General features: G+C 42.9%; 1 protein-coding gene across 1 annotated transcript in view; it reads right to left on the bottom strand.

Annotated features, from left to right (window-relative positions):
• AGBL1 (AGBL carboxypeptidase 1) overlaps positions 1 to 13546 on the bottom strand; it is a 645810-nt gene extending 632264 nt beyond the window's left edge. Inside the window, exon 1 of the mRNA XM_072950742.1 lies at positions 13484 to 13546. The gene's annotated coding sequence lies outside the window, so the exon portion shown is untranslated. The remainder of the gene's footprint in view (positions 1 to 13483) is intronic.
• Positions 13547 to 13900: the final 354 nt, after the last annotated feature.

The raw sequence follows: 13900 nt of genomic DNA, 5'->3' as shown, positions 1-13900 counted from the left end.
ACCCCACATCCGATCAACTGTGCACACGCTAAATGCACAATTACTGCATACAGGAAGCCATACGCAATGACATTTCAAGAGCTAGTATTATTACTTCCATAAAACGAACTACAGCAACAGTTCTAAATGGTTTCGGGCCTTTCCTCCTTAAGCCAAGTTGTCAACATGTGGGAAGAAATCCCTCTAACTGGTCCTCCACTAGGGCCACAAGGTAGTAAAAAAGGCACCTCCCACAGGGATGGCATTGGAAGCACTGATAACTGATAAGCCTACCGAAGCCATGACAGGTATTTATAAAAGGTGTTTGAAGATGTAGCTTCAGAAAGAATCACTTCGTGTTTCCCTCACCGCCTGCCTGGCCACGTCCTCTGAGGCAGCTTACAAAATTGGTCCTCACCTTACGTAGGTCATATATGGGATATTAAAAATCAGTGGCGCAGCCATCTTCCTTTCTAAAACATTGAGCCTCTGCCTAGACTTCTTGAACTTGTGCTTCCAAAGGAAATGTTTTCATAAAGTGACAAAATAATTCTTGTAAAATTAGACTGCAAATATTTGCCTCCATTTGCCCCCTCTTCCTCTTCTTTCCCTGTAATTTTAAAAACATCTAATAATGTTTCTTCTGGGACTTTAGAGAAAGGAGGGTTCATAACTGTCTGGAATTTAGAATGTATCTCAGACAGGAAGCAGAAAGGTATGGGGGGGAACAGAATTTGATCCCTAAACTCATGCTCCCCTCCAGGCTCTTCCGCTGGGAGTGTTGAGTTTTCAGGGAACTGAAAAGGTTATCTTTGTTCCCTGCTCAGGTTCAGAACCAACAGGATCAGACACCAGACAGAGGAAGAGCAAACATTCACCTTACTGTGGAGAAAGGCCATTGCCAGGGATCATTTGCTGGCCGTCTTCCTAAGAGCTGTGTGACCATGGGCAAGTCCCTCAGTAACTGTACCTCCCTCCTCTGGCTTATTGTGAAGATGAAATGAGAAAATATCTGTAACACGCTTTGCACAGTCGCTGGCACACAGGAGGCCCCGAGCACTTGTTAGTTCTTGTTATCTTCCTGCAAACAGAGCTAGCGCAGCTGGCCCCCAATAACGGTAGAATTCTGCACACACCCCGCCAAAAAGTAACATGGATTTTGAAAGCACTGAAATTTTCATTTAGGAGCACAGAGATAACCACATCCCTTGCCAAGGCAAAAAACAAAAGAAAAAAGAGAAAAACGCCAATCCATAATTGTTTTATGACGTTAATTTCACTTTTTATAGGCATGTTGTGAGTTCTCCTTTTCAGAGTCTGGTATTGATTGTTCTTGTATTGTTAACTCATTACCAGACCATATTTGAGCGCATAAACTTTAAGAGAGATAATAAAGTAGAGACACACTCTCGCATGAGCCTTGTTTCTCCTGGTCGAGGAGGATACTTAAACACTTAAGAGATCTGTGAGGTTATGTGGTGACCAAACATTAAACCAGGATTGCGGTGATTTGCAAGTCACTGAGCTTCAGTGAAACTATGCTGCACTGATCAGCTCACATCCAGACTATCTTAACAAGTTCCTGAACCATTTTTAAGAGCAGTAATACCGAACGGGAATCCATCCAGGTAAGCGGACCCGATGTATGATTCTGAATCCAATGCCAACGAACAGAGATTTTTTTTCGACACCATCAAGCAATTCTCCAAAGCCAGCTGGGTATCCAACAATTAACTCAATTCTGACATTATCTACCTAGAGAGAGTATTAGATCCTGCAGGGCTCAGTCCCATAAGACGGCCCCCACTCCAGATGCCAATCGCAAGTCCAGGTTGTTACCTGTGCTTCTGACCAACTGGCAGTAAAACAGAGGTTCCAACAACTCCCTCCTTGGGTTCAATCTGTTTGCTAGAGTAGCTCACAGAATTCAGAGAAATATTTTGCTGTACTTAGTAGATTGGCTTATGTAAAAAGGAACACCCAAATGGAAGAGATGCAGAGGGCAAGGTACAGGGAAAGGTGGGGAGCTTCTGTGCTCTCTGAGTGTCCCACTCTTCTCCAATCTCCACGTGTTCACCAACCGAGAAGCTCTCTGAACCCTGGTTTTTTAGAGGCTTCATTACATAGTCATGGTTGACTACATCATCGTCCATTGGAAACCTCCAGCCTTCATTCCTCCCCAGAAAGTTCCAACCCCCTAATCACATGGTTGGTTCTCCTGGCAACCGGCCCCTTAGGTGTGGTCTAAAAGTCACCTCCTAAATATAACCAAAGACATCTTTATTGCTTTCAGCACTAGGACATTCCAAGGGTTTGAGAAACTCTGTACCAGAAAGCAGATGAAAACCACATATATATTGCTTATAATGAATCATAATATTATATACATACAGCTAATAAGGAACAATAGAGGAGTTGGGGAGCTTAACTCGGGAAAAGAAGGTACAGAGGGTAGGTGCCTAGGAATAGCTAAGAAGTTGTCAATGTAAGGTAGATTTTCAACTTGTGCTGCGATTCAGAAACAGGGCAAAGGTAAAAATTAAAAAACACAGATGGCATGGTATACTAAAACATACCACAGTTAGCATGCCGGAGGCCGAATCCTGTTTCTACCACTTATAAGTGAGATATCCTGAATTCAGATTGTCTCCTGAGGCCAGATAGGTGACTTAAATGTGTGAAGTGATCCATTCAAAGCATGAGGAGTGGTGTCAACAATGGCATAATGAACAAGACAAGTCATCCAAACTCAGTTTTTTAAAACATGCATTAGCTCCCTCTCCCCCACAAAAAATCATCAGTGGGCCAGTTTGGTGACATATGTCTCTAATTTCAATCTCTTAAGTAATCTGGGGCAAGTTGCTTAATTTCTTTGATTGTCCTGGAGTTGTTCTTCTGTAAAATGGGGATATTAATCAGATTTGCCTTAGCAAGATTTTGTAGGGCTCAGGAGAAATAAGACATGCAGAAATACTTTATAAAGAGCTACATAAATGCTGAAGATTATTTCTTCAATAATTAGCTTTCTAATTATTAGAACTGACTGCAAAAAAGTTTGGGTCTTATAGAAGGTGGAGAGAGTTCCTTGCCTCATGAGGCCTGGAGGTTTGGTTTACTATATTCAAAAGATGATTCAAATATTAAATAGGAGAAGTCCTGGGGAAAAAAATGATTCTGAGATTCTGAGATTTCCATGCAAAAGCCTTGTTGGAAGTGCTCTAGAGAACAGTACTGTTAAGGAAAAAATTATTCATGACACTTGCTGCAGAACAGTAAGACAGACTTTATGTAAGGGGGGGGCTATGACAATGGGGTTTTATAGAGGAGGAGAGAGATGGGGCTCAGCTCCTAATACAATCAGGAAAAGTGGGAGTAGTAAGCAGCAGGGTAGGGGGCAGTGGATGGAAAATTACTCAGAGGAAACATGAGGGTTGAGTAGGGATTCTGGCTGAATCAATCTCACAGGATTCTTGCTGAAGGCAGACCAGCATGTCTGGACATCACTTGGGGGATGGTGGAGGGTAAGAAACCTGGTCAGATATCAAAGGTAATCAGATATTAGGGATGGGGGACTCTGGCTAAACTGATATAGCAGGATTCTCGCCAGAATTGGACAACACAGAAACGAACACAGAGTCTAAAAGTCAAGGTTTACTTGGGGAGAGGATTCAGAAGAGCTAGACTAGAGTTTAGTCCAGGAAAGAATCTTTATACCTTTGGCCAAGGACTGTCAGAACCTCTGGACACCAGGTTGGGAGAAACTCACGAGAACAGAAGGGGGCACTCTATTCTCAAGCTGCCTGGGGAACGAAAGCCAGAGGCTGCACCCAAGGAGAATGTATCTTCTGTTTATCACTGTCACTACCTCCGAGCAACTGCCTAAGGGGGAGAGAAATCTTACCCTCTCACCTCCTTCATGGCAATAGAATTATGCTGACCTCCTAAGACCTGGGTCTCTAAATATGAAGGAAGCAATCACCAGGCCTATCCAGATCTGTGCTGCCGCAGCTAAAGTCTACTTGCATCTTCTATGACAGAACCTTGAATGTAAATCATGGAGGCTGCCAAGGAGGCAGGGAGGAGGAAGATAAGAGCTCATTTAGGACAGAAGCATTTCTATACTCCTTGGCCCAGGTGACCTGTAGGATCGGAGTAGTTAGTGCTCCATTTTCCCCTCATTTCCTGCATCCCTACCTCAGCCTATTATGGATTTAGTAGAAAAAGCATCAATTTTTGAAGGAAGGACCCCTGGTTTCAATGCTGGCTCAGCTGTGTGACCTTGACATGTTTCTTAATGTCTCTGGGCCTCATTTTTCACACCTATAAATGAGAATAACAAGAGCAACGTCTGTAAAAGCGCCTGGTTTAGAATGGTCGTCATTCAAAAGTCCACAAATGACAAATGCTGGAGAGGCTGCGGAGAAAAGGGAAAACTCCTACACTGCTGGTGGGAATGCAGTTTGGTGCAGCCACTGTGGAAAACAGGATGGAGATTCCTCAAAAGACTAGGAATAGACTTACCATATGACCCAGGAATCTTGCTCCTGGGCATATATCCAGAAGGAACCCTACTTCAAAAAGACACCTGCACCTCAATGTTCATAGCAGCACTGTATATACAATAGCAAGACATGGAAACAGCCTAAATGTCCATCAACAGATGACTGGATAAAGAAGATGTGGTATATTCATACAATGGAATACTATTCAGCCATAAAAATGACAACATAACACCATTTGCAGCAACATGGATGTTCCTAGAGAATGTCATTCTAAGTGAAGTAAGCCAGAAAGAGAAAGAAAAATACCATATGAGATCGTTCATATGTGGAATCTAAAGGAAAAAAAAACATAAATACAAAACAGAAACAGACTCATAGACATAGAATACAAACTTGTGGCTGCCAAGGGGGCGGGGGTGGGAAGGGACAGACTGGGATTTCAAAATGTCAAATAGATAAACAAGATTATACTGTATAGCACAGGGAAATATATACAAGGTCTTGCGGTAGCTCACAGGGCAAAAATAATGTGACGATGAATATGTGTATGTTCGTGTATAACTGAAAAATTGTGCTCTACACTGGAATTTGACACAACATTATAAAATGATTATAACTCAATAAAAAAGTGTTTTAAAAAACAGATATAACTCAATATAAAAGTGTTTTAAAAATCAGATATATAAACCCCTTCAGAGTTAGGGGTTAGAGATGGGGGAGCAATTTGGAAACAACACAAATATTATGCTAATAATTAGGAAGGGAAAACCTTCCCTATCTCCCTAGAAATATATTTACTTTATAAAATGCAATAATATTTTAAAACTGTGCTGCATGTTTTCAGCAAGATTTTAAGGCATTCTTTCAAACAAGCTAAGTATAAAATAAGAAAAGATTCTTATAATAAAATCACAATAACCAAAATAAAAGGTATGATAAGCAAAAAAAAAAAAAAAAAGTGCCTGGTAAAGCGGGCTGCCTTCCAGTAGGCACTCCAAAACAAACCGAAACAAATGAAATAGAAAACCTGAGTCATCTACCTCTGTTCCCTTCTCCATTTCATTCAACTAATAAAATCTAGGTACAATCAGCACAGAAAAGAAGAGGAAAGATTTCAACACAAACCAAGACAAAGAGCAGAGAAAATATATTTAATACGCTATCCAAGCTGTATTCTTATATCAAGCAGCCCTTTCTGATTTTAGCTAAGGCCCTGGGAATTTTTTTTTTGACAGAGTTACTAGGGATTGGACCCAGGACCTCGTGCATGCTAAGCATGTGCTCTACCACTGAGCTATACCCTCCCCCCTGGAGTTTTTTCATTTTATTCCAACAAGTACCTACTAGGCATCTCTTGCATGATAAGTGGCTCTGTGAGGCAAAGGTGAAAAAGATATCAGCCCAGCCCTCAAGATGCTAACATGAGAACCAATACTTTGGATTCTGTCCCTTTCGGTCATTTGATGGAACTCAGAAAGCATGAAAAGCCTTCATGTCACCCCCCAGGGTGCTGTGTACGGTCATCTTCTTACTGATCATCGAAACCAAGCTACAGTAATCAGAGTAACATTTTTGGATCCTCCTGTCCATATAGTATTTGTATTTTCCAAACAGCCACCCTGTCATGGACGCCTAACTATTGGAGAAAAATGCAGTTGTCAATGGTTCAGTTAAAGAGTCTCTCTCAGGATTGGATTCGATACTTCAGCAGGCATCTGGGGAGTTTCCCTGTGCCCCTTATTTGTGTCAACAGAGATCTGGGTTTTGTCCTAGAAGGTCCTTTCACGTGTAGTCTGGCTGAAGCAAAATTCAACAGTTATTCTAACCAGAGGTCCTACTGAGAATTTGAGGAAATTATGTTCTTGTGGTCCCCAAATGAGGGAAAACCAATTAAAGCACAAGTCATTATTACACTCTAAATATGGGCCAAGCTGGGTCCCCTGAAACCCATTAACCTATTAACTACGTGTGTTAGAAACTTGCTTTCACATGGTCTCTTAGGATGGTTCGTCTGGACCGGAAGTATGGTGGACAAGGTAGCTCAGCAAGGCCAAGGTGAGACTCCTGTGCATGGGGAGGGATCTGAGTTCTCACAGATGGAGGGACGCAAAGGAAGGCACCTCCTTACATAGTTGTGCAAGCCCCTCGCTGTGAAAAAACATGGAAGAGGAAGAAAAAGAAGAAAAGGACAAAGTAGAAGGGAAAAGGAGGAGGAAGGAAGGGAAGTGGAAGAGGGGTACATTCTCAGTTCCTACTAAATGCCAGGCATGACCCCAGTGCCTCATAAATGTGACCTCATCTGCGTCATTTTGCCCATTTTACCAAAAAGGGAATCCAAGGAAGTTAGGTAACTTCCCAAGGTCTCATAAACCAGGAAGCAGCTGGACTTCAAAGCCTCCTTAATTTTAAACTTGACCACTCAGGGACAGAGCTCACTAAAGGTCGTGTTTACAGAACGTGTAGTGAGTACCTTTAGTTTGACTCTGGGATGGGGCTGGTCTTTCGACATCGCTGCCTTATCCACACCCCATGTCAATTGTTCTTTAAATCTAAAAACCCAGTAGAAGATGGAAGATGCCTCTTTGGGATTCACTGACGTGAAGGAGAATGCATTGTCAGGTTGCCCCCCAGAGGCAACAAAGCTTCTCGCCCTAGAGGCTGAACCGCAGGAGGCACCGGGAGCAGCCGCTGGTTTACTACAAGAAGGGCAGTGCCCTCGTGGAACTTATAACCGAGTGGAGGTAAATGACAATGTAACTACAGTGAGTGGAAGTGCAGCCAACACAGCAGAGAGGGTGACAGGCTAGAAAGGAACTGGTGGGAGGGTAGTGTGAACTGCTTGAGACAGATCAAGGAGACCTGGGTGAAAAGATTCCAGGCAGAGGGAACAGCAAATGGAAAGAGGGAATTTGCTTGGCACCAAGAAAATCCAGAAAGCCTGTGTGTCTGGGCACCGTGAGTAAGAGGCAGAGTGTTTGGACATGAATTTGAGACCTTATGTGTCTCTCCAAACTGGCTGGCTACGTGAGCACCAAACTCATTTCCTTTGGGCACACAGCTAAACCGTGTATCCCAGCCTCTCCTGCAGTCAGATGTGGCCACGTGACTGGCTTGTAGGCTGTGGAATGGGAGCCAAAGCGGTGTGTACTTGTCCCTCCCTTTCACTCCCATCCCCCATCCCCCACCGCCTAGCAAACTTCCAGGTTCTTTCCCATCTGTCAGCTAGGTGATGTCAAGTCCAGCAACCTTGGAAGCCAGGTGTTAAAAATGACAGAGCCACTTATTTCTTTGATAACTATGTAAGTTTAAAAAGCTAAAGTTCTAATCTGTTCTTAGACACAATGATCAGTACACATATGCAAAGTAAAAAATAAGTGCAGTATATTGTATATATGTATTTATATGCAATATGATATAATGTATATGTACAGTCAAACTGTAATAATTCTACCTAATAAAACTGAAAACACAACCTGACTTCCATCTCCAATTATTTTTTAAGATAAGTAGCACGAAAGTCTTAGTGGAAGTTAGAGCCCAGTGCTCATTTCTCACTGTAGAGGCTGAAAAAAAAATTAATTAATTAAATTTTTTTAAAATGATGAAGCCACAAGACAAGAGGAACTTGGCTAACAGAGGCCCATCACTTTGAGCACCTTTCAAGGTTCTTAACTGAGTAGCACTTCCGACAGAATGACCAGCACATTTCCTCCAAATTCTACCATACCTAGTTAGCTACATTTGACATTATCCTATATTTGTTACCAAATTCATACAAAAGAAATACTTTCGCACTTGCCATGTGCAAGGCAAAGGGAGAGACATTGAAGTTGCAAAAATCTGCATAACCGAGTGCCTGCCCTTAAATTTCTCACTGTGGAAATCACAGAAATGAAGGCAAGGAATTTTACTCAGAGTGCGTGTGACAATCTCAGCAATTGGAAAATGGAAAAATAGTGTGGGAGCACAAAAGATGTAGTCACAGGCTGTGCATGAGGGCTCAAGGAAGTCTTTGTAGAGGAGGGTCCATTTGGGTTGGGTCTTAAAGGATGAGTAGGAGTTTTCTATGTGAAGAAGAAAAGGTAGGGCAATTCCAGTAAAGGAAGTAGCACATGGAATGAATTAGAAATCCATATCCTTTAAACATTAGGGAGCCAGAGAAGAACTGTATGATGGATATAGTTAATGTTTAATCTCCATATTAATATGTTAAGCCCTGGAAAGCAAGAGATGCCTTTAATTTCTTTTGTATACCTCAAGCTCTGTGCACACGGTAAGAGGGAAGAGAGGAAGTGAGGGAGTAAAAGAGGGAAAGAGAGATGGGAGGAGGGGTGAATGACAGCACAATTGGCTACAGGCCATACACTCAACCCTAGTTACTCAGGGCTGGTCTCATTGCTGAGAGAGAACATTCAGAGTTCCTTTGAGTTTTGCTTAACAGTGTATCTATGTTCATCTCACACCATCTGACAGCTGTTTTAGGCCATTTCATTCGCCATTGGAAGCATGATCAAGCCCGAAATGCCAGTTGTAAATAGTGCACGTCGCATAGTAAAGTTGGATTTAATGCATAGTATGTTTTATTAATATTGCAGCCTTTACTGTGTATTTAGAGTTGTCATTGATTTTTATTAAAAAGGGCACTTTTATTACAAGTACATGATGCCAGCAAAATAAAACCCTCCCCCTGCCAAAGCAAATTCAGGTTAATTTGCTGTAAGTGCTCGTGAAAAGCCTAGCTAAATTTGGCTGGTTTAGATTATCCCTCCCCAGTGATACCTCAATCCACACACCTCCGCATGAAGGGCTGGAAGGGAAAATGGATAGCATCCTCACCTGGACCAGGATGGGTGCCAAAGAAACAGAGAGCATTTATGGTACTTTATTTCATTTTGACCATAAAACTAATGAATAAATGGTTCCAGCTCCAAGTCAGTTAATATGTCAAGGATATGTGAGACAATCTGTGAGATGCTCTAATTTTATTTCTTCTCCACCAAGTCTGCACCTACAGTGAACAGCTCAAACCTGGGGTTTCCCTGTAGAAGTTCCTGCTGCTACAGTTGTCTTCAAAACTACCACTGGGCATAGCAAATATTCTTCCTTTTAATTTCTCCTGCATTTTTTCCTGGACCCACAAAACCATTCCTTGTGATTTGGAGATAATTGGGTACACTGTCCAATATGATCACTACTAGCCATATGAGGCTATTTAAATCTAATTGCACTTTTTTTAATTAAAAATTCAGTTCCTCAGTCACTTTAGACACATCCCAAGTGCTCAACAGCCACATATGCCAATGGCTACCGTATTAAACAATAGGATATTTCTGTCCTTATAGAAAGTTCTATTGGACAGCCCTGCACTGCATCATAGATCCCCTCTCAAGACCACAGAAATAAGAGCCCATCTTTCTTGCATAACAGGTCCTACATTCACCCATCTTTCTCCCTTCCCACAGCCATTTTCTATAACTCACACCTCCAACCTTTTGGAGGTTTGAGTTTTGAGGTCCTCTGGCCTCTTCCCCTGACTCTAGCCCCTTCCAGCTTCCAATTTTCAACCTTCGACTCCAACCCCACTCCTGCCTACACTTGCAGACACTTTCCTTCACATTCATTCGTTTAAGATTTATTGAGGAGCAAGTAAGTACATGGCACTTGTTTGTACGATGTGAGGGACACAAAAGCAAAGAATGCTTCATTCCTTATCCTCAAGGATACCCCAATCAAGCAGAAAGCACTAATTATAACCGTCAGTTGTTGAACAAGACTTCACAAATCAAATCCCATTATTTCCCTGCTTACACACCTTCAATAGCTCACCATCGACCAAAGGAACTGTTACAAATATTTGCTGCAAACTCTTCAATCTGTTTACACGCTTTCTGGGACTAACCTTTCACACACTTCATGCACAAGGAGTAGAAAAATATCTCCGACACATTTTCCCTTTCCATTGGGGATGATATCATTTCTTTTAATTTCTTCTAAGTTGACACTTTTGAGAAACGTATTGACTTTCTAATACACAACTGGATACCAAGAGACATAACCTGGAAGGAAGATGCATGAGATTCTTTCCAGGAAGGTCTCAGGGGCACCAGGAATGGCCAATGGTTGGGCCACTCCCAAAGGTGGTTTGAGTAAGCTGGGCTGTGAAGGCTCTGTCATCAGTTTATACCCCACTGGGCCGCCCTCACTTGGTGCCACAGCTCTGCTGCCAGGCTCTGTTGGTTCCAGCTCCACTCAGCAATCTGCAGTATTGTCCAAACCCTGGGAGGGCCAACCACTTCCTGTATTCTTCCAGCCCAAAGGAGCTAGATCTCCAACTGGATGCTTCCTCTCAATCAGAGAACAAGATCTGGAACTAACCTGCAGGATGAGTGGGTGGCACGCCAGGCTCTGGCCAAGGTTTTAGGGAGTTTTTGTTTGTTTGCTTGCTTTTTAACTATCAGCATAAAAAATTTTATTTATTCTTCTCCCAAACACAACCTGACTTCCATCTCCAATTATTTTTTAAGATAAGTAGCAGGAAGTCATCTGAAGGAACAGCTGTGGCCTTGAGCTGTGGAACGTTATTATGCTGTAACACACGCACTGAGAAATGCAGAGCTCGTGGGACTGGCTTCACTGGCTGCAGCAGGGAATGGATGCAGGCCACCTGGACGGGGGCCTGGCACCTCACTGGCTGCCGTCCAGACCGTCCCTCCATGGGTTGTGACACGCTTCCACTACCCCTTTGCATCAACTCAGACCTCTCAGATGTTCCTATTCTATATTCACTTTCTAACTAACCCTGCAAACACCTAGAAGCCTTTTTCCTCCACCCTGTCGCAGAGACAGGATGCCTAGGAGACCGAAGCCAGCCAGCAATGGACCACAGAAATAGTTAACTGCATAGTGGCTAAGAGTGTGTCCTCTGACAGCAGGTGGCTTGGGTCCACTACTCACTGGCTTAGAATCTCAGACAAGTTAATCCTCCTTCTCTCCAATCTTCCACTCTGTCATCAGTAAAGTAGGGACATTTATAGTGCCTTGTCCATAAAGTGGTAGGAAGGATTCAATGAGATAATCTGGCTAACAACTGGACACTCAGTGCAGTGACTCCTCATATGTACTCAGTAATTTTTTTTTGTATTTTTTGTTTAGTGGGGAGGTAATTAAGTTTTTTTTTTTTTAATGGAGGTACTGAGGATTGAATCCAGGACCTCATGCATGCTAGGCATGCACTCTGCCAATGAGCATACCCTCCCACCCTGTACTCAGTAAATGTTAACTACTTCTTTTATTAGAATTCCTCACTGTGTTGGACATGGAAATATTGACATCTGGCCCCTGTAAGGCAGGGACCTTCTGTTTCTTTAAGTCTCCCCAATTTCTGCCTTCCATAGGAGGACATAGTGGTGACAAGTTGGCCCACCACCTGGAAATAACACAAAGCCCTGCCTAAGAGTTCAGGAGAACCTCCAGCAGAATGAGTCAGAAGGAGAAGACAGAGGTGGTAAGGAGCTCCCTGTCTATTTGCAACTGTGTCTTAAACTTGAAGGCTCTCACTCCTCCCAAGATTTAACCTGAGCAGAGTTTCTTCATGGTGAGACCTGAGGCATAGCCCGAGGGGCAGCACTTCTAAAACCAAGACCTTTCCTTACATGAGTATCCTCATTATTACCCAATGGAGAGGTCCAGGAGTTCTGACTCTTTCGTCTCCACTCTTTGGAGATGCTAGGAAGCCTGGGGTGGACTGACGTCACCTCTCTGAAGCTAATCACTCCTCTCTGTAATTTAAAGTTTGGGTATCTCTAATGTATCACAAAGTGGAATGGCTAGGAAATACTGTGACAAAAGCATAACGAAGTATTCCTAGCCGTGATCTGTCCCTGTCATTTGCCCCACATTCTGCCCTTGAGACAGGTTAAAAGTTCTCAGTGGGTAACAGTCTAAACCTGAAATCCTTCCCTGGGAAATGACTCCTTCCTCAATAACTCATTAGAGCAGAGTGACTTTCCATTGAAGCTGCTCCCAAGAAATCAGGGACCCTCTGAGTCAGAATTAATTCTCCTACCACCTTTCTAATTTTTTTAATGCAACTTAGGGTTGTTTGGGTTTTTTTTTAATTTGTTTTTTATTTTTATTGGGGGGTGGTTATTAGATTTATGTACTTTTTTTTAATGGAGGTACTAGGGATTGAATCCAGGACCTCATAATATGCTAAGCATATACTCTACCACTGAGCAATACTTTCCCCATTTTTTTAAATCATTTTTGGATGGTGAATCCTTAAAACTTTGATGAAGGAAGTGGCTCCTCACCAAAAAAGTACCCACATCACACATATTATCCAAGTTTTAGAGCAGTCAGGGATCTCCTGTGCTCATCTGTGAACCAATTCCACATTCCTCCTCTTGTTTTCTTTCCATCACTTGCTATCAATAACATCTGCGCCACGCAGTATATGCTGGAGGATCGGGTCTACACCCCACCCCCAACCACCACCACCCATGTCCCGGCCGCAAATCTGCTTTGCAAAATTTGTGGCTACCGAATCAAGTTGGTGACAGGGTAGGTGAGGGGACAGGGGTGAGCCGAGTTTGGCTTTGTGAGAGACAGGAAATGTCTCCTGGCCTGCCTGCCCCTTGGATAGTTCTTCCTTCACACTCAGAAACCCTTCTGAGCTATTTTAACTCACAACACTTCTAATACCAAATGTGTGGAGTTTTTGTCTCACATCAAGCAATCCTCCAGCTCTCTGGACATCGACTGGGTGTTCTATACTCAGTTCAGTTCTGACACTAACTACCTGGAGTTGGCATAGACCCCATAGGTTTAGGGGCTCCATCCCCTGAGGCAGCCCCCACTTCAGGTGTTAGTTGTAAGTCCCGGGTCCTCCGGTGACCCACACTTCAGTCTGACTTGGCTACAAAGTCAGGAGGTTCTTAAAACCTCTTTTTCAGGTTTGATAATTTCCTAGAATGGTTCATAAAACTCTCAAAAACACTTACCTGTTGATTATTAAGGATGCGAAAGAACAGCCAGATGCAGAGGTACGTAGCGCGAGGTCCGGAGTTTCCCAAACACAGGAGCTTCTGCCTTCCTGGAGTTGGGGTGGGCTACCCTCCCAGTATGCGGATGTGTTCTCCAACTTCGAAGCTCTGCAAACCTACTAAATAAACAATACGGGGGGTTACGCGTATTTAATTAAGTAGGCATGGTTGGTTAAATTACTGGCCATTGGTTATTTACTTAACCTCCAACTCCTCTCCTCTTCTAGGAGGTCAGGAGGTGGGGCTGAAACTTCCAAGCTTCTAATCGAGGCTTAGAATTCCTGACTACACATCCTGAAGCTTTCTAAGGTCTTGATACTTCTGTTAGAACAAAAAGCATTCCTATCACCCTTCACTCAAGAAACTCCAAAGATT

This window comes from Vicugna pacos, chromosome 27 (assembly GCF_048564905.1).
Source record: "Vicugna pacos chromosome 27, VicPac4, whole genome shotgun sequence".
In the NCBI taxonomy this organism is placed as follows: Eukaryota; Metazoa; Chordata; class Mammalia; order Artiodactyla; family Camelidae; genus Vicugna; species Vicugna pacos.
The sequence above is the reverse complement of the archived record's forward strand: the minus strand, read 5'-3'. Positions and strand labels throughout refer to the sequence as shown.